General features: G+C 38.0%; 1 pseudogene; it reads left to right on the forward strand.

Moving 5' to 3' along the window:
* Positions 1 to 270: 270 nt before the first annotated feature.
* On the forward strand, positions 271 to 22,921 carry LOC112809382 (actin-related protein T2-like; annotated as a pseudogene).
* The last annotated feature ends 777 nt before the right edge of the window (positions 22,922 to 23,698 follow it).

Consider the following 23,698-nt stretch of genomic DNA (forward strand, 5'->3'; position numbering starts at 1 on the left):
AGGGCACAGGAGGACTGGGGAAGGGGCTACGGTGTTAGCAAAATTTTCTTTGAGTCCTAGGTCTAGGCCAGATCCTGGAAGTGCACACTAGTGGTGGCAGTCAGGTCATGAGGCACAGAAGTGTTGAAGAGGGCATGAGTGCCTGGTGTCTGTGTGTGTGGTGGCTTGGCAGGTTGCAAGCAAGGCTTTAGCAAAAGTTGTGCTGAGCTTCTAGCCTAGGCCAGATCCCCCAAGTGTGGTGGCCACCAAGGACACAGCACAGTGGTGGCTATGGACATTGTAAGCTTTAGTGGCCATGGTGGCCAGGAGTACAGTGCACAGAGATGGTGGTGGCCTGGGAGATGTAGCAGCTGTGTGAAAGATGTAGTGTCTGTGTGCAAGGTGGCTGTATCTGAAGACAGTGGTGGTGGCCTGGAATGCAGGGTGTCCGTGTGGGGGGCAGGTCGGTGTGGGGCACATGGAGTTAGCAAAATTTGTGCTGAGCTGCTAGTCCTAGGCTGGATCCCCTGAAGCTTGGTGGCCACTAGGGGTGAGGCCTGTGGCAGTGGCAGCAACTGGGGCACAGTGTGCAGCAGCCATTGGTGCTTGTCAGCTGGGATGGTCACATGTGGTTTTAAAAAATTTGCTTTTTGAGGGCGCCTGGGTGGCTCAGTTGGTTAAGCGACTGCCTTCAGCTCAGGTCATGATCCTGGAGTCCCGGGATCTAGTCCTGCATCGGGCTTCCTGCTCAGCAGGGAGTCTGCTTCTCCCTCTGACCCTCTTCCCTCTCATGCTTTCTATCTCTCATTCTCTCTCTCTCTCAAATAAATAAATAAAATCTTTAAAAAAATTGCTTTTTGAGCCCAGGACCAAGGCCTACAGGCTTGGAGTGAGCAGGTGTTCACAAGAACTCAGGTGGGGTACACTGCTAGCAGGTTAGGTAGCAAGTGTCTGTGTAGCACTACCTCCCGCAGGTAGCTCTGTGTTTATGCTGGGGGGCAGGGGAGGAAAATGACACCCGTCATCTCCTTTGTTCCCAGAAAAGTTCCCCAACATGCTCCAAAATCCATTTAAGCAGATATAGCTCCCATTTGTCCCATGCTTTGTGCAAGCTGTGGCTTCTATGTTGCCTCTCTGTGGGCTGTTATCTCTTTAGGGGCAGGGTCCCAGCTACCACTAGCCCTACTAGCTTGCTCAGTGCTGAGTTAGCTGACTTTTAATGCTCCAGGCTCCAAGTCCTGCTGGTTATATAAAATCATGGATTTCAGCCCCTCTGGTTTTGAAGGCCAGACGTTATGGGGATTCATTTCCCTGTGTGGGCTCCCTGGTGCTTTCCCCTCTTTGTTCTTGCAGCTCCCTCCCTCCTGTGGCCAGCTCCAGACCACTGTTTCTGGCCTTCCTAAACTCTCAGATGTGGTTTCTTCTCTAAATTTAGTTGTGGAGTTTGTTCTGCTGAACTTCATGTCACTCTCCAGTTTATTTACTCTGATGTGAGTGATATTGAGTTGTAAATGTGGCTCAGGGTGAGCTTCGGGTTCTCCTATTCCACCATATTCCCCAAAATCCCCATCTATTAATTTATATATTTTTTTGTATTTCTAAAAATTTCATGTTTTTTCCTTTTTAATGGTTACCTCCATTATTCACTTTTTAAATTCCAGTATAATTAACATACAGTGTTATATTCACTTCAGGTACACAATGTAATGATTGAATAATTGTGTACATTAGTCAGTGATCATCATGATAAATATACTCTTACTCTACTTCATGTGTTTCACTTTTTCCCCCACCCATCTCCCCTTTAGCAACCACCAGTTTGTTCTTTATATTTAAGTGTCTGGTTTTGTTTATCTCTTTTTTTCTTTGTTCCTTTGTTTTGTTTCTAAAATGTCACATATGAGTGAAATCATATAGTGTTTGCCTTTCTCTGACTAGCTTATTTCACTTGGTATTTATTATATCTTCTAGATCCATCTGTCATTGAAAATGGCAAAATTTCATTCTTTTTTATGACTGAGTACTCCATTATATATATAATATTCCTCATAATACGTATATAGATATATAGATTATATTATATTAATATTATATAGATCACACCTCTTCCTTATCCATTTATCCATCTATTGATAAAGACTTGAGTTACTTCCTTATTTTGGCTATTGTATGTGATACTGTAATAAACATAGAGGTGCATATGTTTTTTTGGATTAGTGTTTTCCTTTTCTTTAGGTAAATTCTTAGTGGTGGATTTACTGGATCACATGGGTAATTCTATTTTTAATTTCTTGAAGAACCTTCATATTATTTTCTATAGTGGCTGCACCAACTTGCATTCCCACCAACAATGTACAAGGGTTACTTTTTCTCCATATCTTCATCAACGCTTGTTATTTCTTGTTTTGTTTTGTTTTTTAACTATTCTGACAAGTGTGAGGTGATATTTCATTGTGGTTTTGATTTTCATTTCCCTGATAATTACTGCCATTACACATCTTTTCATATGTCTTAGAAAAATGTCTATCCATGTCCTCTGCCCATTTTTAATTGTATTATTAGGTTTTTAAGTGTTGAGTTGTATAAGTTCTTTGTGTATTTTGGATACTAACTCCTTATCAAATATATCATTTTATTTTTTATTTTTAAAGATTTTATTTATTTATTTATTTATTTATTTATTTGAGAGAGAGAGCATGAGAGAGAGTAGAGTCAGAGGGAGAAGCAGACTTGCTGCCGAGCAGGGAGCCCGATGCGGGACTCGATCCCAGGAGCCTGGGATCATGACCTGAGCCGAAGGCAGTCGCTTAACCAACTGAGCCACCCAGGCGCCCTCAAATATATCATTTTAAATATATTTTCCCATTCAGTAGGCAGTCTTTATGTTTCATTGGTGGTTTTCTCCAGTAAACAAAAGCTTTTTATTTTGGTTCGTTCCAATAGTTTAATTTTGCTTTTGCTTCCCTTGCCAAGGAGATATGAAAAATTGTACAAAAATGTTTCTATGATGTCAAAGTGATTACTTCCTAAGTTTTCTTCAAGGATTTTTTTTTTTTTTTTGGTTTCCAGTCTCATATTTAGTTCTTTCATCAATTTTTATTTTATTTTTGTTTGCGGTGTAAGAAAGTGATCCCATTCCATTCTTTTACATGTAGCTGTTCAGTTTTCCCAGTGCCATTTGTTGAAGACATTCTCTTTCTCCCCATTGTATATTCTCACTCATTTGTTGTAGATTAGTTGACCATAAATGTGTGGGTTTATTTCTGGGCTCTTTCTTTTGTTCCATTGATCGATGTGTTTATTTTTGTGCCACTACAATACTGTTTTGATTAATACATCTTTGTAATATATGTTAAAATCTGGTATTGTGATTCCTCCAGCTTTTTCTTTCTAAATATTGATTTGGCTATTTTGGGTCTTATTGTGGTTCCATACAAATTTTAGGATTATTTGTTCTACTTCTGTGAAAAATGTTCTTGATATTTTAATAGAGATTCATTAAATCTGTTGATTGCTTTAAGTAGTATGAACATTTAAAAATATTGGTTCTTTGAATCCATGAGCATGCCATATTTTTCCATTTGTGTCGTCTTCAAATTCTTTAATCAATGTTTTATATTTTTGAGAGTACTGGTCCTTCACCTCATTGGTTAAATTTATTCCTAGGTATTTTATTTGTTTTGGTGCAATTGTAAATGAGACTGTTTTCTTAATTTCTCTTTCTGCTATTTCATTATTAGTGTATAGAAATTCAACAGATTTCTTTATATTAATTTGAATCCTGTGAATTTATTGAATTCATTTATCAGTTCTAGTAGTTTTCTTGTGGAGTCTTTATGGTTTTCTGTATATATATCATGCCATCAGCAAATAGTGAAAGTTTTACTTCTTACCAATTTGAATGCCTTTTATTTGTTTTTGTTGTCTGCTGTATCTAAGATATTAAGTTTTATGTTTAATAGAATTGGTGAGAGTGGACATCATTCTTATTCCTGAATCATAAAGAAAAAGCTATTAGCTTTTCACCAATAAGTATGATGTTAGCTGTGGGTTTTACATGTATGGCCTTTATTTTTTTTACTATTTTTCTTTAAATTTTTATTGTTATGTTAATCACCAAACATTACATCATTAGTTTTTGATGTAGTGTTCCATGATTCATTGTTTGTGCATAACACCCAGTACTCCATACAAAATGTGTCCTCTTTAATACCCATCACCAGGCTAACCCATCCCCCATCCCCTTCCCCTCTAGAACCCTCAGTGTGTTTTTCAGAGTCCATTGTCTCTAATGGTTCGTCTCCCCCTCCAGTTTCCTCCCCTTCATTCTTCCCCTCCTGCTATCTTCTTTTTTCTTTTTTTTCTTAATATATATTGCATTATTTGTTTCAGAGGTACAGATCTATGATTCAACAGTCTTGCACAATTCACAGCACTCACCATAGCATATACCCTCCCCAATGTCTATCACCCAGCCAGCCCATCTCTCCCACCCCCCACCACTCCGGCAACCCTCAGTTTCTTTCCTGAGATTAAGAAATCCTGAAATCAGTGAGGTCATACGATACGTGTCTTTCTCTGATTGACTTATTTGTCTCAGCATAACACCCTCCAGTTCCATCCACGTCATTGAAAATGGCAAGATCTCATTCATTTTGATGGCTGCATAATATTCCATAGTATATATATACCACATCTTTGTTATCCATTCATCTGTCGACGGACATCCTGGCTCTTTCCACAGTTTGGCTATTGTGGACATTGCTGCTATAAACATCGCGGTGCTCGTAACCCTTCGGATCCCTACATTTGTAACTTTGGGGTAAATACCCAGTAGTGCAATTGCTGGATCGTACGGTAGCTCTATTTTCAACGTTTTGAGGAACCTCCATACTGTTTTCCATAGTGGTTGCATCAGCTTGCATTCCCACCAACAGTGTAGGAGGGTTCCCCTTTCTCCGCATCCTCGCCAACATCTGTTGTTTCCTGACTTGTTAATTTTAGCCATTCTGACTGGTGTGAGGTGGTATCTCATTGAGGTTTGGATTTGGATTTCCCTGATGCTGAGCAATGTTGAGCACTTTTTCATGTGTCTGTTGGCCATTTGGATGTCTTCTTTGGGAAAATATCTGTTCATGTCTTCTGCACAGTTCTTGATTAGATTACTTGTTCTTTGGGTGTTGAGTTTGATAAGTTCTTTATAGATTTTGGATACTAGCCCTTTATCTAATATGTCATTTGCAAATATATTCTACCATTCTGTTGGTTTTCTTGACTGTTTCTTTTGCTGTGCAAGAGTTTTTATCTTGATGAAATCCCAATAGTTCATTTTTGCCCTTGCTTCCCTTGCTTTTGGTGATGTTTCTAGGAAGAAGTTGCTGTGGCTGAGGTCGAAGAGGTTGCTGCCTGTGTTCTCCTTTAGGATTTTGATGGATTCCTGTCTCACATTTAGGTCTTTCAACCATTTGGAGTCTATTTTTGTGTGTGGTGTAAGGAAATGGTCCAGGTTCATTCTTCTGCATGTGGCTGTCCAATTTTCCCAACACCATTTGTTGAAGAGACTGTCTTTTTTCCATTGGACATTCTTTCCTGCTTTGTCAAAGATGAGTTGATCATAGAGTTGAGGGTCCATTTCTGGACTCTCTATTCTGTTCCATTGATTTATGTGTCTGTTTTTGTGCCAGTACCATACTGTCTTGATGATGACAGCTTTGTAATAGAGCTGGAAGTCTGGAATTGTGATGTCGCCAGCTTTGGTTTTCTTTTTCAACATTCCTCTGGCTATTCGAGGTCTTTTCTGATTCCATACAAATTTTAGGATTCTTTGTTCCATTTCTTTGAAAAAAGTCGTTGGTATTTTGATAGCGATTGCACTGAATGTGTAGATTGCTCTAGGTAGCATTGACATCTTCACAATATTTGTCCTTCTAATCCATGGACATGGAACGTTTTTCCATTTCTTTGTGTCTTCTTCAATTTCTTTCATGAGTATTTTATAGTTTTCTGAGTACAGATCCTTTGCCTCTTTGGTTAGATTTATTCCTAGGTATCTTATGATTTTAGGTGAAATGGTAAATGGGATCTACTCCTTAATTTGTTTCTCTTCTGTCTTGTTGGTGTATAGGAATGCCACTGATTTCTGTGCATTCATTTTATGTCCTGCCACTTTACTGAATTCCTGTATGAGTTCTAGCAGTTTTGTGGTGGAGTCTTTTGGGATTTCCACATACAGTATCATATCATATGCAAAGAGTGAAAGTTTGACTTCTTCTTTTCCGATTTGGATGGCTTTGATTTCTTTTTGTTGTCTGATTGCTGTGGCTAAGACTTCTGATACTATGTTGAATAGCAGTGGTGATAGTGGACATCCCTGCCGCATTCCTGACCTTAGTGGGAAAGCTCTCAGTTTTTCCCCATTGAGAATGATATTTGCTGTGGGCTTTTCATAGATGGCTTTTATGATACTGACGTATGTACCCTTTATCCCTATACCCTGAAGAGTTTTGATCAACAAATGATGCTGTACTTTGTCAAATGCTTTTTCTGCATCTATTGAGAGGATCATATGATTCTTGTTCTTTCTTTTGTTAATGTATTGTATCACATTGACTGTATCGCGAATGTTGAACCAACCTTGCAGACCAGGGATAAATCCCACTTGGTCGTGGTGAATAATCCTTTTAATGTACTGTTGGATCCTATTGCCTAGTATTTTAGTGAGAATTTTTGCATCCATGTTCATCAAGGATATTGGTCTGTAATTCTCCTTTTTAATGGGGTCTTTGGTGGCCTCATAAAACGAGTTTGGAAGTTTTCCTTCCATTTCTATTTTTTGGAGCAGTTTCAGAAGTATAGGTATTAATTCTTCTTGAAATGTTTGGTAGAATTCCCCTGGGAAGCCATCTGGCCCTGGGCTTTTGTTTGTTGGGAGATTTTTGATGACTGCTTCAATTTCCTTAGTGGTTATAGGTCTGTTCAGGTTTTCTATTTCTTCCTGGTTCAGTTTTGGTAGTTGATACATCTCTAAGAATGCACCCATTTCTTCCAGGTTATCTAATTTGCTGGCATAGAGTTGCTCATAATATGTTCTTATAATTGTTTGTATTTCTTTGGTGTTGGTTGTGATCTCTCCTCTTTCTTTCATGATTTTGTTGATTTGGGTCATTTCTCTTTTCTTTTTGATAAGTCTGGCCAGGGGTTTATCAATCTTGTTAATTCTTTCAAAGAACCAGCTCCTAGTTTCATTGATCTGTTCTACTGTTCTTTTGGTTTCTATTTCATTGATTTCTGCTCTGATCTTCATTATTTCTCTTCTCCTGCTGGGCTTAGGCTTTATTTGCTGTTTTTTCTCTAGCTCTTTTAGGTGTAGGGTTAGGTTGTGTATTTGGGACCTTTCTTGTTTCTTGAAAAAGGCTTGTATTGCTATGTAATTTCCTCTTAGGATTGCCTGTGCTGTATCCCAAAGATTTTGAACAGTTGTGTTTTCATTTTCATTGGTTTCCATGAATTTTTTTAAATTCTTCTTTAATTTCCTGGTTGACCCATTCATTCTTTAGTAGGATGCTCTTTAGCTTCCATGTATTTGAGTACTTTCCGACTTTCCTCTTGTGATTGAGTTCTAGTTTCAAAGCATTGTGGTCTGAAGATATGCAGGGAATAATCCCAATTTTTTGGTACCGGTTCAGACCTGATTTGTGACCTAGGATGTGATCTATTCTGGAGAATATTCCATGGGCACTAGAGAAGAATGTGTATTCCGTTGCTTTGGATAGAATGTTCTGAATATATCTGTGAAGTCCATTTGGTCCAGTGTGTCATTTAAAGTCTTTATTTCGTTGTTGATCTTTTGCTTAGATGATCTGTCCATTTCAGTGAGGGGGGTGTTTAAGTCCCCCACTATTATTGTATTGTTTTCAATGTGTTTCTTTGCTTTTGTTATTAATTGCCTTATATAATTGCCTGCTCCCACGTTAGGGACATAGATATTTACAATTGTTAGATCTTCTCGTGGGATAAACCCTTTAAGTAGGATATAGTGTCCTTCCTCATCTCTTATTACAGTCTTTGGTTTAAAATCTAATTTGTCTGATATAAGGATTGCTACCCCAGCTTTCTTTTGGTGTCCATTAGCATGGTAAATCGTTTTCCACCCCCTCACTTTCAATCTGGGGGTGTTTTGGGTCTAAAATGAGTCTTTTGCAGACAGCATATCAATGGGTCTTGTTTTTTTATATAATCCGATAGCCTGTGTCTTTTGATTGGGGCATTTAGCCCATTTACATTCAGGGTAAGTATTGAAAGAAATGAATTTAGTGCCAATTTATTGCCTGTAAGGTGATGGTTATTGTATATTGTCTGTGTTCCTTTCTGATCTATGCTGCTTTTAGGCTCTCTCTTTGCTTAGAGGCCCCCTTTCAATATTTTTTGTAGGGCTGGTTTGGTGTTTGCAAATTCCTTTACTTTTTGTGTGTCCTGGACACTTATCTCTCCTTCTATTTTCAATGAGAGCCTAGCTGGATATAGTATTCTTGGCTGCATATATTTCTCGTTTAGTGCTCTGAAGATATCATGCCAGTCCTTTCTGGCCTGCCAGGTCTCAATGGATAGGTCTGTTGTCAATCTAATGTTTCTACCTTTGTAGATTACATATCTCTTCTCCCGAGCTGCTTTCAAGATTTCTCTTTGTCTCTGAGACTCAAATGTTTTACTATTAGATGTCGGGGTGTTGACCTATTTTTATTGATTTTGAGAGGGGTTCTCTGTGCCTCCTGGATTTTGATGCTTGTTTCCTTCCCCAAATTATGGAAGTTCTCTGCTATAATTTGCTCCAACCTCCTACCCCTCTCTCTCTTTCTTCTTCTTTTGGGATACCAATAATTCTAATGTTGTTTCATCTTATGGTATTGCTTAATTCTCAAATTCTGCCCTCATGATCCAGTAGTTGTTTATCTCTCTTTTTCTCAGCTTCTTTATTTTCCATCATTTGGTCTTCTATATCACTAATTCTCTCTTCTGCCTCATTTATCCTAGCAGTTAGTGCCCCCATTTTATTGCACCTCATTAATAGCCTTTTTGATTTCGACTTGGTTAAATTTTAGTTCTTTTATTTCTCCAGAAAGGGTTTCTCTAATAACTTCCATGCTTTTTTTCACGCCTAGCTAGTATCTTTAAAATCATGATTCTGAACTCTTGGTCCAACATCGTACTAATGTTCCTATTGAGCATGTCCCTGGCAGTCGGTCCTACCTCTGGTTCTTTTTGTTGAGGTGATTTTTTTCCATCTTGTCATTTTGTCCAGAGGAGAGTAGATGAATGAGAGAATAAAATGCTAACAGGGTTATAACGTCCTCAGAAAATATAGTCTAAATAAATGAGAAAAGACCTGAAACTAGGGGAAAAGAAAGGGGAAGAAAGAAAAAAGAAAAAAAAGGAAAAGAAAAAGATAAAAACAAACAAAAACAGAACAAAACAAAAAAACAGAATATGATCACATATGATCAGGCTGGTGCCTAGATCAGTGCCACACACTAGATGTTTGGTTTATTTTGGTCTGTTAGAAGAAAGTGTCTCCCAAAATTTTGAAGAAAGAAAACTGCATGTATGTACAAAAATAAGGGTTGATACGATGAAGGGATGCAATATGACTGTAAAGTTGAAAAGTATAAAAAATATAAAAGCATTTGATTAGATAAGAAGTTGTTTGAAAAAAGAAAGAAGAGAATTTAAAAAATAAAAGAAAAAAATGGGAGAGAATGTGATCAGGTAGGAGACTAGAAAAAAGCCATACACTAGAGATTTAAGGTATATTTTGATCTGTTAGAAGAATCTGTATCTCAAAACTTAAAAGAGAGAACAACTTATATATATATGCCATAAATAAGGGTAACTACTATGAAGGGATAGAATATGACTCTACAAATGAAAAATAAAAATGTTTTTTAAAAAAGGGATTGATAAGATGTTGGTTGAAAAAGGGAAAAAGAAAAATTCAAAAAAAAAGACAGTTAAAAAAATTAACTTTGTAAAACTAAAAATCATGGTAAAAAGGCCATGAATTCTATGTGCAGTATTCCCCTAGCGCTGGAGTTCTGCCGTTCTCATTGATCAGTAAACTTGGTCTTGGCAGGCTGTTCTTGCTGATCTTCTGGGGGAGGGGCCTGTTGCCATGGTTCCCAAATGTCTTTGCGGGAGGTGGAATTGCCCCGTCCTTGCTGGTCTGGGGTAATTATTCTGCTCGGGTTTGCTCTCGGGAGCTTTTTTTCCCTGCAAGCTTTTGGTACAGCTTTGGAGGACGAGAGTGAAAATGGCGGCCCCCCAGTCTCTGCTCTGGAGGGGCCGAGAACTCGGGGCCCCACTCCTCAGTGAGCCTCCAGAGAAAAGCAGTCAGTCACTCCCCTCTCCCTGGTCTCTGTCCACACTCTGTGCTCACTGACCTGTGACCGAGCATTTCTATCTCTGGCACCCGACTTGGTGTGGAGTCTCCAAATCCAGCAATTCCCTGTGGTGTGCTCCCATGCCACTCCTCCCAGGGGAGGAAGGGGAGTCTCCCCAGGTCTGCCACTTGTTGGGTCCCTGCTGGAGGAGCAGTGGCCCGACTGTTTTGCGGATCATGATTTATGGCAACCCTGAGCTGAGAGCCTGCACCTCAGCTCCGTCTCTGCCGCCGGCTTCCCCGCTCCAATACCTGGGAGCTCTGCCGCACTCAGGCACCCCTGGTGTTTCTGTGACCCCGAGGTTGCTGAGACCACACTGTTCCCCGAGGGTTCCACCCCCCGCTTAGCTACTGGCGCGACGTCCCTCAGCGGAGACGACTTCTAAAATTCCAATTTTGTGCTCCGTGGCTCTATCACTTGCCAGAAGCGGCCGATGGAGGCCCCCTCCCCCGCTGTCTATCCTCCCAAATATCGCTTCAAATTCACTTCTCTGCACGTCCTACCTTCCAGAAAGTGGTTACTTTTCTGTTCAGAGAGTTGTTGCTATTCTTTTCTTCGATCTCCTGTTGAGTTCGTAGGTTTTCAGAATGGTTTGATCCCTATCCAGCTGAATTCCTGAGACCAGACGAAATCCAGGTCTCCTACTTTTCTCCCATCTTGCCCCGCCCTCCCATATATGGCCTTTATTATGTTGAGGTATGGTCCCCCTAAACTTACTTTGTTGAAAGTTTTTATTGTGAATGGATGTTGTATATTGTCAAATGCTTTTTTTGGCATCTATTGAAGTGATTATATGGTTTTCATGCTTTCTTTTGTTAATATGATGTTTCATGTTGATTTAGTTCTGAATATTGGACCACTCTTGGTCCAGTAAATTCTGCTTGATTGTGATGAATTTTTTAATGTATTGTTGGATTTGGTTTGCTAATATTTTATTGAAGATTTTTGTATCTATGTTCATCAGAGATATTGGACTATAGTTTTCCTTTTTTATTGTCTCTATTTGTTTTTGGTATCAGGGTAATCCTGGCCTTGTAGAATATATTTGGAACTTTTTTCCTGTTTAAAAATGTATTGGAATAGTTTAAGAAAAAAAATATTAACTCTTCTTTAGATGATGGTAGAATTCACCTGTGAACTATCTGGTCCTTGACTTTGGTTTGTTGGAGTTCTTTTTTTTTTTTTTTTTCAATTTTCTCAGTTTATTTTTTTCCAATATTTATTTTTATTTTTTTAAATTTAAAATCAACTAACATATAATGTATTATTAATTTCAGAGGGAGAGTTCAGTGATTCATCAGTTGCATATAATACCCAGTGCTCATTACATCACATGCTCTCCTTAATGTCCATCATCCAGTTACCCCATCCCCCCACTCACCTCCCCTCCTTCAACCCTCTGTTTGTTTCCTATGATTAAGAGTAGTCTCTATTTCATTTTTTTCTGCTCTTATATTTATTATTTCCTTCCTTCTACTGGCTTCGAGCTTTGTTTATTTCTTCTTTTTCTAACTCCTTTAGGCATAAAATTAGGTTTTTATTTGAGTAGGTTTTTGTTTGTTTGTTTTTGCTTCTTGGAGTAGGCCTGTATTGCTATAATATTCCCTGTTAGAATAGATTTTGCTGCATCCAAAAGATTTCAGACCACTGTGTTTTCATTTTCATTTATCTCTCTTTTTTTAAAATTTCTTCTTTGATTTCTTGGTTAACCCATTCACTTTTTAGTAGCATGTTATTTAGCTTCCAAGGATTTGTGTTCTTTTAAGAAATTTTCTTGTGATTGATTTCTAGTTTCACACCGTTGTGGCTGAAAACATGCATGATAAGATTTCAATCTTTTTCTTTCCTAAGATTTCAATCTTTTTGAATTTGTTTTGTCTAATTATGTGGCCTAACATGATCTATTCTACAGAATGTTCCACTTGAAAAGAATGTGCATTCCAATGTTTTTGGATGGAATGTTCTGAATATATCTGTTAGATCCATCTGGCCTAATGTGTCATTCAATGCCAATGTTTCTTTGTTGATTTTCTGTCTAGATGATCTATTCAGTGATGTAAATGGGGTGTTAAAATCCCTTCTATTATTTTTTTCCATCAATTTCTTCCTTTATGTCTCTTATGGTTGCTTTATGTATTTTAATGCTCCAATATTAAGTGCATAAATATTTACAATTGTTTTATCTTCTTGTTGGATTCATCCCTTTATGATTATGTAGTGTCCTTTGTCTCTTGTCACAGTCTGTGTTTTAACATCTATTTTGTCTGATATAAGTATTGCTACACCAGCTTTCTTTTTGCTTCCACTTGAATGATAAATGTTTTTCCATCCCTTCACTTCCAGTCTGCATGTGTCTTTAGGTCTGAAATATGTCTCTCATAGGCAGCATATCAATGGGTCTTGCTTTTTAAAATCAGTTGCATCACCCTATATGTTTTGATTGGAATATTTAGACCATTTACATTCAAAGTAGTTATTGATAGGTGTATACCTATTGCCATTTTGTTATGTGTTTATGATTGTTTTTATAGTTCTTCTCTGTTCATTACTTCTCTTGCACTCATCCCTTGTGTCTTGATAGTTTTCCAAGTGATACGCTTGGATTCCTTTTTCTTTATTTTTTGTGTATCTATTACAGCTTTCTGATTTGTGGTTACCATTAGGTTTACATATAACATGTTAAGTTTATAACAGTCTATATTAGCATGATGATCACTTAAATTTGAACCAATACTAAAAACACTATATTTTTACTCCCTCCTCCATGTTTAATGTATATGATGTCATACTTCACATCCTTTTATTTTGTAAATTACTTGGCTGATTTTTATATATAATTTATTTTACTGCTTTTGTTCTTTAACCTCTGTACTAGTTTTGTAAGTGATTAATCTACTACTTTTATCATGTTTGTATGTACCTTTGAATTTTTTTCTTTTCCTAATTTTCTCATTCTTGACTATGGCCTTTTCTTTCCCCTCAAATAATTCCCTTTAACATGTCTTATAGAATTGGTTTAGTGGTGATGAATTTCTTTAACTTTTATTTGTCTGAGAAAATCTTTCTCTCTCCTTTTATTCTGCATATAGCTTAGTTGGATAGAATATTCTTGGCTGCAGTTTTTTTTTTTTTTTTTCCCTTTCAGTACTTTGAATATATCATGCTACTCCCTTCTGGCCTACAAAGTTTCTACTGAAAAATAAGCTGATAACTTTATGAGATTTCCCTTATATATAACTTTTCTTTTCTCTCACTGCTTTTAAAATTGACATTTTAATTTTTATGTGTCTTGATGTATACCTTTTTTGGTTCATTTTTTGGGGTCTCTCTGTACCTTGTGGATCTGGATGTCTGTTTCCTTCCCCAGATTAGGGATGTTTTTATTTCTACAGATAAGTTTTCTGCCCCCCTTCTCTTTTTCTTTTGGGATTCCTATAATGCAAAATTATTACACTTCATGATATGCCTGAGTTCACTTAAGGTATTCTCTCTTTGTAAGATTTGTTGTTGTTCAGCTTGGTTGCTTTCCATTACTCTTTCTTCCCAGTTTGCTGATCCATTTTGCTCCCTGTTATCTACTGTTTATTCTCTTTAGTGTACTTTTAATTTCAGTTGAAGGTCTTACTGAACTTCTCCACTCTTTTCTCAAATCTAGTATCTTTGTGAACATTCTTTGGATTCTCTATCAAGCATATTGCTTATATTTATTCCAATTAGGTCTTTTGATGTGATTTTGTCCTGTTCTTTCATTTGGGATATATTCTTCTGTCTCCTTATTTTGTCTAACTTTCTATGTCTGTTTCTTTGTATTAGGAACGTCAGCTATGCCTCCTGATCTTGAAAGTAGTGACCTTATGAAGAAAAGGTCTTGTAGTACCCTGTAATGCAATGTCTACTGTTTACCAGCTCCTGGCACTGTAGGGGTGCCTCGTTTGTGTATTGCATGTGCCCTACTGTTGTGGTTGAGGTGTGTTTGCATTCAGTCCAGTTGGCTGTAATAGCCCTCTTAGCCTGTTTTGGGCAGCTTTCATCTCTTTGCAGTTAAGGGTCCAGTTTGGGGCTGCCTTGAGTTTATAGTATGGTCAAACCAGATGCCTTCCCTCAGTTCATTTGCTGTAACTGTGGTCACACCAAACTGCAGGGGACTCTCTTTGCCTTGTCCCCTGAGAGTCTTTCATTGGTATGTAGGCCCTGCAGTCAGACCAGATGTCTGCCCCCCCCAAACTGTTGGGTTTGCAGTGACCCCAATCTACAGAGCTCTCTCTTTGTGCTGCTTCCTGTGAGGTATGTATTGGTGGGTGGGGCTAGCAGTCAGATCAGTTGTCTCTTCCTAGCTCACTGCTGGGGCTACAGTGGAACTGGTGTGTGTGATTATCTTTCTCTTTCTCTAGGGCAGGAATCACTTTGCAGTGGTGTTGGCCACTTCCAGGGCTTCTTACAGAATGAAATATGACAGGAGCCACCTTGGACATAATCTTGTCCAGTGGGGTGGGTTGGATGGGGCAGTCTGCAAAAGAATATGAGGGGCAAAGCAGGCAGTATTTGTAAGCTAGGTGGTGAGTGTTCATGCTGATTCCTACAGGTGTGTAGGTATCTAGGCTGGATATGTAGAGATAAATGGTGCTAACCTGCTCTTTTCTTTTTTCTGGAGAAGTTTCCTAAAAATCCCTGCCTCTCAAGCACATGTTCTGAGATTAGTAAATTAATCTTCACATATAACCCAGGAATTTTTCCAACTGCTGCTTCTATGCTGTTTCTTGGCAGGGTTGTTTTTTATGCTGTCTCTTTAAGGGTGAGGACTCAATTTTCTCTCACCCTCTAGCTCTACCAAAGGTGACCCAGAGATTTTTAAATTTTCTAGTGTTAAGCCCTACTAATTGTAAAAACTTACAGAGTTAAGCCCCTCTGGTATTCACAGCCAAATACAATGGGTACTCATCTTCCCAGTGTGGGTCCTTCTTGTGTGGGGTGCCTAGTGTGGAGTCTGTTCCATTCCCCCCCTTTTTTTTGCTCATGGTGCCACTCCCATATGTGGTTATTTGCAAGTTAGCTTGGTTCTAGTTCAAGACACTACCTTTCCTGTGATGTTTAATATGCCCCATCTCTATGATTAACTGTGGAGAATCTTTTTCTGCCAGTCTTCAGTTTGTTTTCTGGTTTAGTTATACTGATGTGGCTTTTTTTATCTAGGCATATCCAGGGGGGGAGGTGAGCTTAGAATTCTCCTATTGCACTATCTTCCCATGTTCCGCCTCTATTATTCACTTTTTACTTTTATGCTATTTCCATTTCCAAAAGGGCAATCTCCAAAATTATTAACCATCTTTTTAGTTCTTTTTGGGACAGGCTTCCCTGGATGCCACTATTAACTTGCTATCTATTCTGCTTATTATGCCTACTTTACTTCTTACATATAAATGTTTTCACTTAGCCTTTATTATTTCAGGAACCCATCATTGGCATTGCTATCAAGGAGACCCATTCTATAACAGCATCTCCTACAAGCAGCCATGACCTTTGGAGGATATCCAAAAGATTGTCAACAATGCTGGTGTCCTTCTCACCAGCAGATTTATTATTTTGAAAAATAAAACCCTCCCAGAGAACGTAGTTGGTTGGTAGGTTTTTATCATCTCTATGTGGTATACATACTCTGGCAGTCCTACTTTTCTAAAACTTTTGATCCCTTCTACTGTCTTACATGGGGATTCATTTATTTTTTCATTATCTAGGATGGGCCATCACATTGCCTAAGCTTCAAGAGCCATCTTTTTTTTTCCTAAGAGCCATCTTAGAAGTGCATTAGCACCATCTTCCAGAGTTACTGCTTTGTTATTAAAAACTGATATTAACAGGTCCACCCCTTCCTTGTTCAAATTATGTTGTGATTTGACTACAGTTATTTGTCTTAGTGGCCAGAAGCACTATTGTAGATAAAGCCTGAAGGAGGGCACGTGATGTAATGAATACTGGGTATTATATGAGACTGATGAATCACTGACCTCTACCTCTGAAACTAATAATACATTACATATTAATTAATAAAATTTAAAAATAAATAAATAAATAATAAATAAATGAATAAATTCATTAACAAAAAAGCCTGAAGGGACCTTTGAAGTTTTCTAATGCAGAGACTTCCACATCATCTTAAAAGAAGAAAGGTATCAGACTGTAACAGGGAGCAGGGGACCACCTTTGCCGAATCATGTTTCAGTGCAATATGGTGATTCAAGATTTTTAAGTCTGTTTCTTTGGATGTCTCCATCTTATATCTCAGGGCCTCACTCCTTCCCAAATAGGACCCTGACCTTAACATAGCAGCCATGCAAAGCCTGAGATTTAAAACATATCTGGAACCCCACTACCCTTATAATTAAATTCTGAACCTGCTTCTCACTTATTTTTGTCCTCTGGATGTGAGAGATGAGATTCTCTTTAGAAACTGTCAAAGAGGTCCTCACTTTTGCACTTTGCATTATATTGTTGATTAATTACCTTTCATTGTCTTTCTCCAATGTAATGATGTTACTCAGCAGGAGCCATCAAATTCCATTGTCCTTATAATTCCTGCTTTCCCCAAACTTCTCAGAATCCTGAGATACAGCACCCACCAGTGTGTTCCTTCTCATTAGTATATGATTCCAGCCCATCACTGGTGAGATTATTTTTCTTTTACAACTGCACCTCTAGAGCATGATAGATACCATCTGTGGGCTCATTGCCTCCTGGCCAGTGAATTATTAAGATTCAAAATTCCATTTTAGATTCTGCTTCCTCAAATTACTTCAGAGGCAAATGCTTTTATGTTATGTTTTCTGGGATATGGGCATTAAGACTGATATTTGCATTCAGAGAGTATTGTGGCGAGTACTATTGACAGCAATACATAGAAGGGAGTGAGGGTAGCAAAACTGAGCAGTCATAAATTGAACTGTGTGGTTTATTTGCACAACAAGCTTCAGCTAATCCCATGGAGAGCAATTGACCTGGTGTGGGCCTTCACAGTTCATGCAAATTGGATCAAGGGGGCTAGGATGATACCTCCCTCATTGATCACTGGATGTAGGCTGCTCCTGGCGAGGCAACACAACCTTAGGCAATTTAGCTCCCATTAGCTAAGAAGAATATCTAGGAAGATCCCTGGCTGTGAGTCATCAGCAGGCAACACTCCTGGCAGCTGGGAGATAAAAATACATTGGTTCTGAATGGTGGGAACTGGGCAGTACAACATAGCACTTACTACTATATTACAAATAGTCACAACACCTATCTGCCATGGTTTCTGTTTATGTTTTTTTTCTCTACCAGTTGAAATCCTTCTATTCCTGCTTGTAAATGCATTTTCAGACTGTTCATTGGCCTTGTATAAAATAAAAATTATTATATTGATTTTTTAATTGAATATTAATTATATTGATTTTTTTTTAAATTCCACAACCTTGCTGACATTTTGTTTGTTTGTGGATTCCTTAGGATTTTCTATATATAGAATTATGTTATCTGTAAATGCATATAATTTTATATCCTCCTTTCCAATTTGGAGGCCTTTTAGTTTATTTTATTGACTAATAGCCCTAGCAAGAATGTTCAGTATAATATTCAATAAGAGTAGTGAGAATGAACATCTCATTTTGTTCCTGATATAAGGGGAAAGCATTCAGTCTATCACTAATATGTATAATGCTAACTATAGATTTTTTCATAGATGTCCTTTATGAATTTGAAGAAGTTAAATTCTATTACTCATTTTTGAGTGTTTCTATTATGAAAGATGTTGGATTTGGGCAAATGTTTTTTCTCTACTGAGATTATATGGTTTTTATCTTTTATTAATATGATATATTATATTGATTGATTTCTTCATTTGAACCAACCTTGCATTGCTGGAATAAATTCCACTTGGTCATGGCATATTATTCTATTTATAAATTACTGTATTCAGGATAGCCACATGCAAAAGAATGAAGTTGCACCTTTACTTCACACCATATGCCAGGTTAAATAAGTATGGGTTAAGACATAAATGTTTGATTTAAAATTGTAAATCTCATAGAAGAAAACAGGGGTAAATCTTCATGAATTCAGATTTGACAATAGAGTCTTAGATATGACACAGATAACACTAGCAACAAGAGATAAAACAGGTAAATTGTAGTTCATCACCAATGCAAATGCCTGTGGGGCACCTGAATGGCTCAGTCAGTTAAGTGTCTGCCTTCAGCTCAGGTCATGATCTTGGGGTCCTGGGATCAAGCTCCACATCAGGCTCCCTGCTCAGTGGGGAGTCTGCTTCTCCCTCTCCTTCTGCCCCTCCCCCCCGCTCCTGCTCTCTCTCTCTCTCAAATAAATAAATAAAAACCTTAAAAAAATACAAATGCTTGTGATTTGAAAGACTATCAAGAAAGTGAAAAGACAACTCACAGAATGAGGAAAATATTTGAATATCATATATCTGATAAGGTAGGTTTTTTAAAAGATTTTATTTATTTATTTAAGATAGAAAGAGAGCAGGAGCAGGGGAGCAGAGAGAGAGGGAGAAGCAGGCTCCCTGCTGAGCAAGGAGCCTGATGTGGGGCTCGATCCCAGGACTCCAGGATCATGACCTGAGCTGAAGGCAGACGCTTAACCACCTGAGCCACCCAGGTGCCCCTGATAAGGTAGTTTTATCTAGCATATATAAAGAACTATCATGACTCAATAATAAAAGACAAACTTACTTTATTTTTTATTTATTTAATTTCATTAAGTTCAATTAGCCAACATATAATACTAAATCATTAGTTTTTGATGTAGTGTTCAAGGATTCATTAGTGCATATAACACCCAGTGCTCATTTCCCTCCTTAATACCCATCACCCTTTCACCCCATCCCCCCACCCCTCTCCCTTCTGTAACCCTCATTTTGTTTCCTGGAGTCCAGAGTCTCTCATGGTTTGTCTCCTTCTCTGATTTCTTCTCATTCAGTTTTCCCTCCTTTCCCCTGTGGTTCTCCACACTATTCCTAATGTTCCATATATGAGTGAAACCATATGATAATTATCTTTCTCTTCTTGACTTATTTCACTTGACATAATCCCCTCCAGTTCCATCCATGTCAATGCAAATGTTTGATATTCATCTTTCCTGATGGCTGAGTAGTATTTCATTGTATATATGAGCCACATCTTCTTTATCCATTCATCTGTTGAAGGACATCTCAGCTCCTTCCACAGGGGGCTATTGTGGTATTGCTGCTATGAACACTGGGGTTCATGTGCCCCTTCTTTTCACTACATCTGTATCTTTGGGGTAAATTCTTAGTAGTGCAATTGCTAGGTCATAGGGTAGCTCTATTTTTAATGTCTTGAGGAACCTCCATACTGTTTTACAAAGTGGCTGTACCAACTTGCATTCCCACCAACAATGTAAGAGGGTTCCCCTTCTCCACATCCTCACCAACACTTGTTGTTTCCTGTCTTGTTAATTTTTTTCCATTCTAACTGGTATAAGGAGGTATCTCATTGTGGTTTTGATTTGTATTTCCCTGATGGCTAGTGATATTGAACATTTTTTCATGTGTCTGTTAGCCATTTGTATATCTTCTTTGGAGAAGTGTCTGTTCATGTCTTCTACACATTTCTTGACTTATTTGTTTTTTGGGGGGTTGAGTTTGAGAAGTTTTTCATAGATCTTGGATACTAGCCCTTTATCTGTAATGTCATTTGCAAATGTCTTCTCCCATTCTGTGGGTTGCTTCTCAGTTTTGTTGACTGTTTCCTTTGTTGTGCAAAAAGAAAAAACAAATTGCTTTTGTTTCCCTTGTCTTTAGAGACATGTCTTGAAAGTAGTTGCTGAGGCCAATGTCAGAGGTTACTGCCTATGTTTTCTAGGATTTTGCTGTATTCCTTTCATCCATTTTGAGTTTAGAAACATTTAGGTCTTTCATCCATTTTGAGTTTACAAACTTACTTTAAAATGGACTGAGCAACTGAATAGATATTTCTCCAAAACAATAAACTAATGGCCAATAAACATATGAGAAGATGCTTGACATCTTTAGCTATCAAGGAAATATAAATCAAAACCACCATGAGATGTCATATCATACTTAATATAATGCCTAGAATAAAAAAGTCAGATACTAATTAGTGTTTGTGATCATGTGGAAAAGTATAAGCTCTCCTACACTGCTGGTTTGAATGTAAAATGCCTCAGACACTTTGGAAAACAGACTGAAAGTTTCTTAAATGATTAAACATAGTATTATCATATTTCTAAGCTTTTCCATTTCTAGATATATAACCAGGGGAAATGAAAACATAAGTCTTTCCAAAAACATATTCAAGATTTTTTTAGCAGCATATTTCTTAATAGTCAAAGATGGGAAAAATCCAAATGTCTGTTAACTGATGAATGGATAAACAAAATGTGCTCTCTCTAAGAAATGTATGAACCTTGAAAACAATATATAAAGAAGATGAAATTGGTCACAAAAGTTAACATATTTTATGCTTCCATTCATAATATGCAAAAGAGGTAATAAATCCATAAAGACAAAAAATATATTAGTGGTTGCTTAGGGCTTGTGGGGAATGGTCTGAAGATGTGCTGCTTGAAGGGTATGGGATTCTGTTTGAGCCGATGAAAATGTTCTAAATTGATATCTATGATGTTTGTACCTATCAGTGGATATACTAAGAAACATCATGTTATATACTTTAAATGGGTAAATTTTATGGTATGTGGAATTTGTCTCAATAAAGTTGTTTAAAAATAATTGCAAGAAGGGGGAAAGACAAATGTTCTGAGTGGTGCTGGAACTGAGTTACAGGAATCCCCACTCAGACCCAAACTTGTATCTGGTGCTTAGCTTCTCCCCTTACAAAGGGAAGGGTATTTTCATCACCACATAAACATCAGCTGAACAGAGCAGAAGAAACCAATTCTCTGGGCAAGGACATAGCTTTATAGCTTCCCTTGGTACTAAAGCTTGGTCCCTGCTTCAAGTTCACAGGTTTATCAAAGCTGTTCATAGGTATAATTTGCCTTACTCTGCTTATGTTTCACCAAACAGGAAATGCATATGGCTCAGAAACCATACTCTTTAAAATCTCTCTGATATTCTCTGGGGACTATTTTTGCTATGGCTAGATTGTTACATAGGGGAAAATCATCCCTGAAATTGCCTCAGTGGGCCTTGGGCTCTCTGAAAGGAGGCAAGATTCATGGGTTGAGGACAGTGTGTTTAGGGGAATTGGGGACAACCTGGTAGCTCTGCCTGAGTGTCAACATGAGAACTTTGGAATCCTATGGTTGTAAAACATCCAGAGGTGCTTGTTGTCTTACAAAGTGACCAAGTTTCCTTTATTTTGTTGAAGTTTGGAAGAGCATACTGTAGAAATATTTAACACATATGTATTAGATATTCCAGCTATAATTTTTGACAATGGACCAAGACTCTGCAAAGCAGCCATATCTGGAGAGATTGAACTCCATCATGTCATCAGTTTTGTCATGGGGCATCCAAAATTAAATATGCTTTTGTCAGGAGACTATTAGAAAAAGTACTTTGTAGGGAAGAAACCCTGTACAAGTATGAAGTCTTGCATTTACACTACCCCCATGAGTATGGACTGGTAATAGGATATGATGACATGGAAAAACTCTGAAAATATCTTTTTGAGTGGGAGCTGGAAGTAAAACCCTGTCAATGGGCTGTGCTCATGACTAAATCCTTCTTGGACCCAAGAGAGATTTGAGAAAAAATAGCAGAAGTGATGTTTGAGACCTTCGATGTGCCTGCCTTCTGCCTGTTTAACCATGCAGTGGTAGTACTCTATACAGCTCTACCTCTGTCATGGGACTAATGGTGGACAGTGGGGATGGGGTTCCTTGCACTGTCCCTATCTTTGAGGATTATTCCCTACCAAATGCTCTCACAAAGCTCTAAATGGCAAGAAAGGACATCACAGAGAATATCACCTGGCTCCTCCTCACTAGTGTGAGCACCTTCCCTCGTATATTTGACAAGTCTTACGGGGTGATATCAAAGAGAAGCTGTGTTATGTGGCCTTGGAGCAAGAGAAAGAACTATGTAAGAGGCCAGATGATAGCATGCCAACTGAGAGAATATAAACAGCCAATTGAGAATGTCATCTGTATTGAGAACCAGCTGTACCAGACGCCTGAGATTCTTTTTGCACCTGACCAGCTGGGTATCCGCAATCTGGGACTCTCAAAAACAGTCTCCAGCAGCATTATGAAGGGTGGCACTAAAATTCAGAAGAATCTTTTTGTGAAAATTGTGTTGTTTAGGGGCATTACTTGCTTCTCTGGGCTTTAGGAAAATCTTATGAAAGAACTGGAATAGCTGGCTTCCAAAGGGACCCCCCATCAATATCACAGCTTCTTCTGATAGGTGTTTATCTGTGTGGATTGGTGCATCCATTGAGACTTCTCTGAACAATTTTAAACAGATGGGGATTATCCCTGAAAGTCTCAAGGAGTTTGGGAGATTTATCATTTAGAAAAGATGATTTTTTAAAAAACCTTACATGGTGGGGACAAGTCTAAATGTCAGATCATAGGAACACCAGTGGGAGGTGATATTGTTCTTCAAGCAAGATATTTAGTAAAACTATTTTGCCATTTTGGGTTTCAGTTCACTCTTGGTGGCACATTATTGTAACCATTGGTGTATAAATATCAGTGTCTCCACTTTTAACTCTTTTGGGTGTATATTTAAGAGTGGAATTTCTGGGTCATATGTTAATTTTATGTTTAAATGCTTGGTGAGCAGCAGCACCATTCATTTTACATTCCCAACCACAAAGCATGAGTGTTCTTTTTCTTCACATATTTGCCTACACTTATTATTTCCTGTTTTTGAATAATAGCCATTCTAAAGTATATGAACAGGTATCTCTTGTTTTTTTTTAAGATTTTATTTATTTATTTGAGAGAGAGAGTGAGAGAGAGAGAGAGCACATGAAAAGGGGGAGGGTCAGAGGGAGAAGCAGCCTCCCTGCTGAATGGGGAGCCCGATGCAGGACTCGATCCTGGGACTCCAGGATCATGACCTGAGCCGAAGGCAGTCGCTTAACCAACTGAGCCACCCAGGTGCCCGGTATCTCGTGTTTTGATTTGAATTTCCCTAATGATTAGTGATATTCAGTATCTTTTAATATGTTTATTTTCCATTTGCATATTCTCTTTGGAGAAGTATCTATTCAAGTCTTTGGCCCAATTTTTAATTGGGTTGTTTGTTATTTTTGCTGTTGAGTTGTCAGAGTTGTTTAGATATT

This window comes from Callorhinus ursinus, unplaced genomic scaffold (genome assembly GCF_003265705.2).
Source record: "Callorhinus ursinus isolate GAN/ISIS: 27379988/994484 unplaced genomic scaffold, GSC_fseal_2.0 scaffold33, whole genome shotgun sequence".
Lineage (NCBI taxonomy): Eukaryota > Metazoa > Chordata > Mammalia > Carnivora > Otariidae > Callorhinus > Callorhinus ursinus.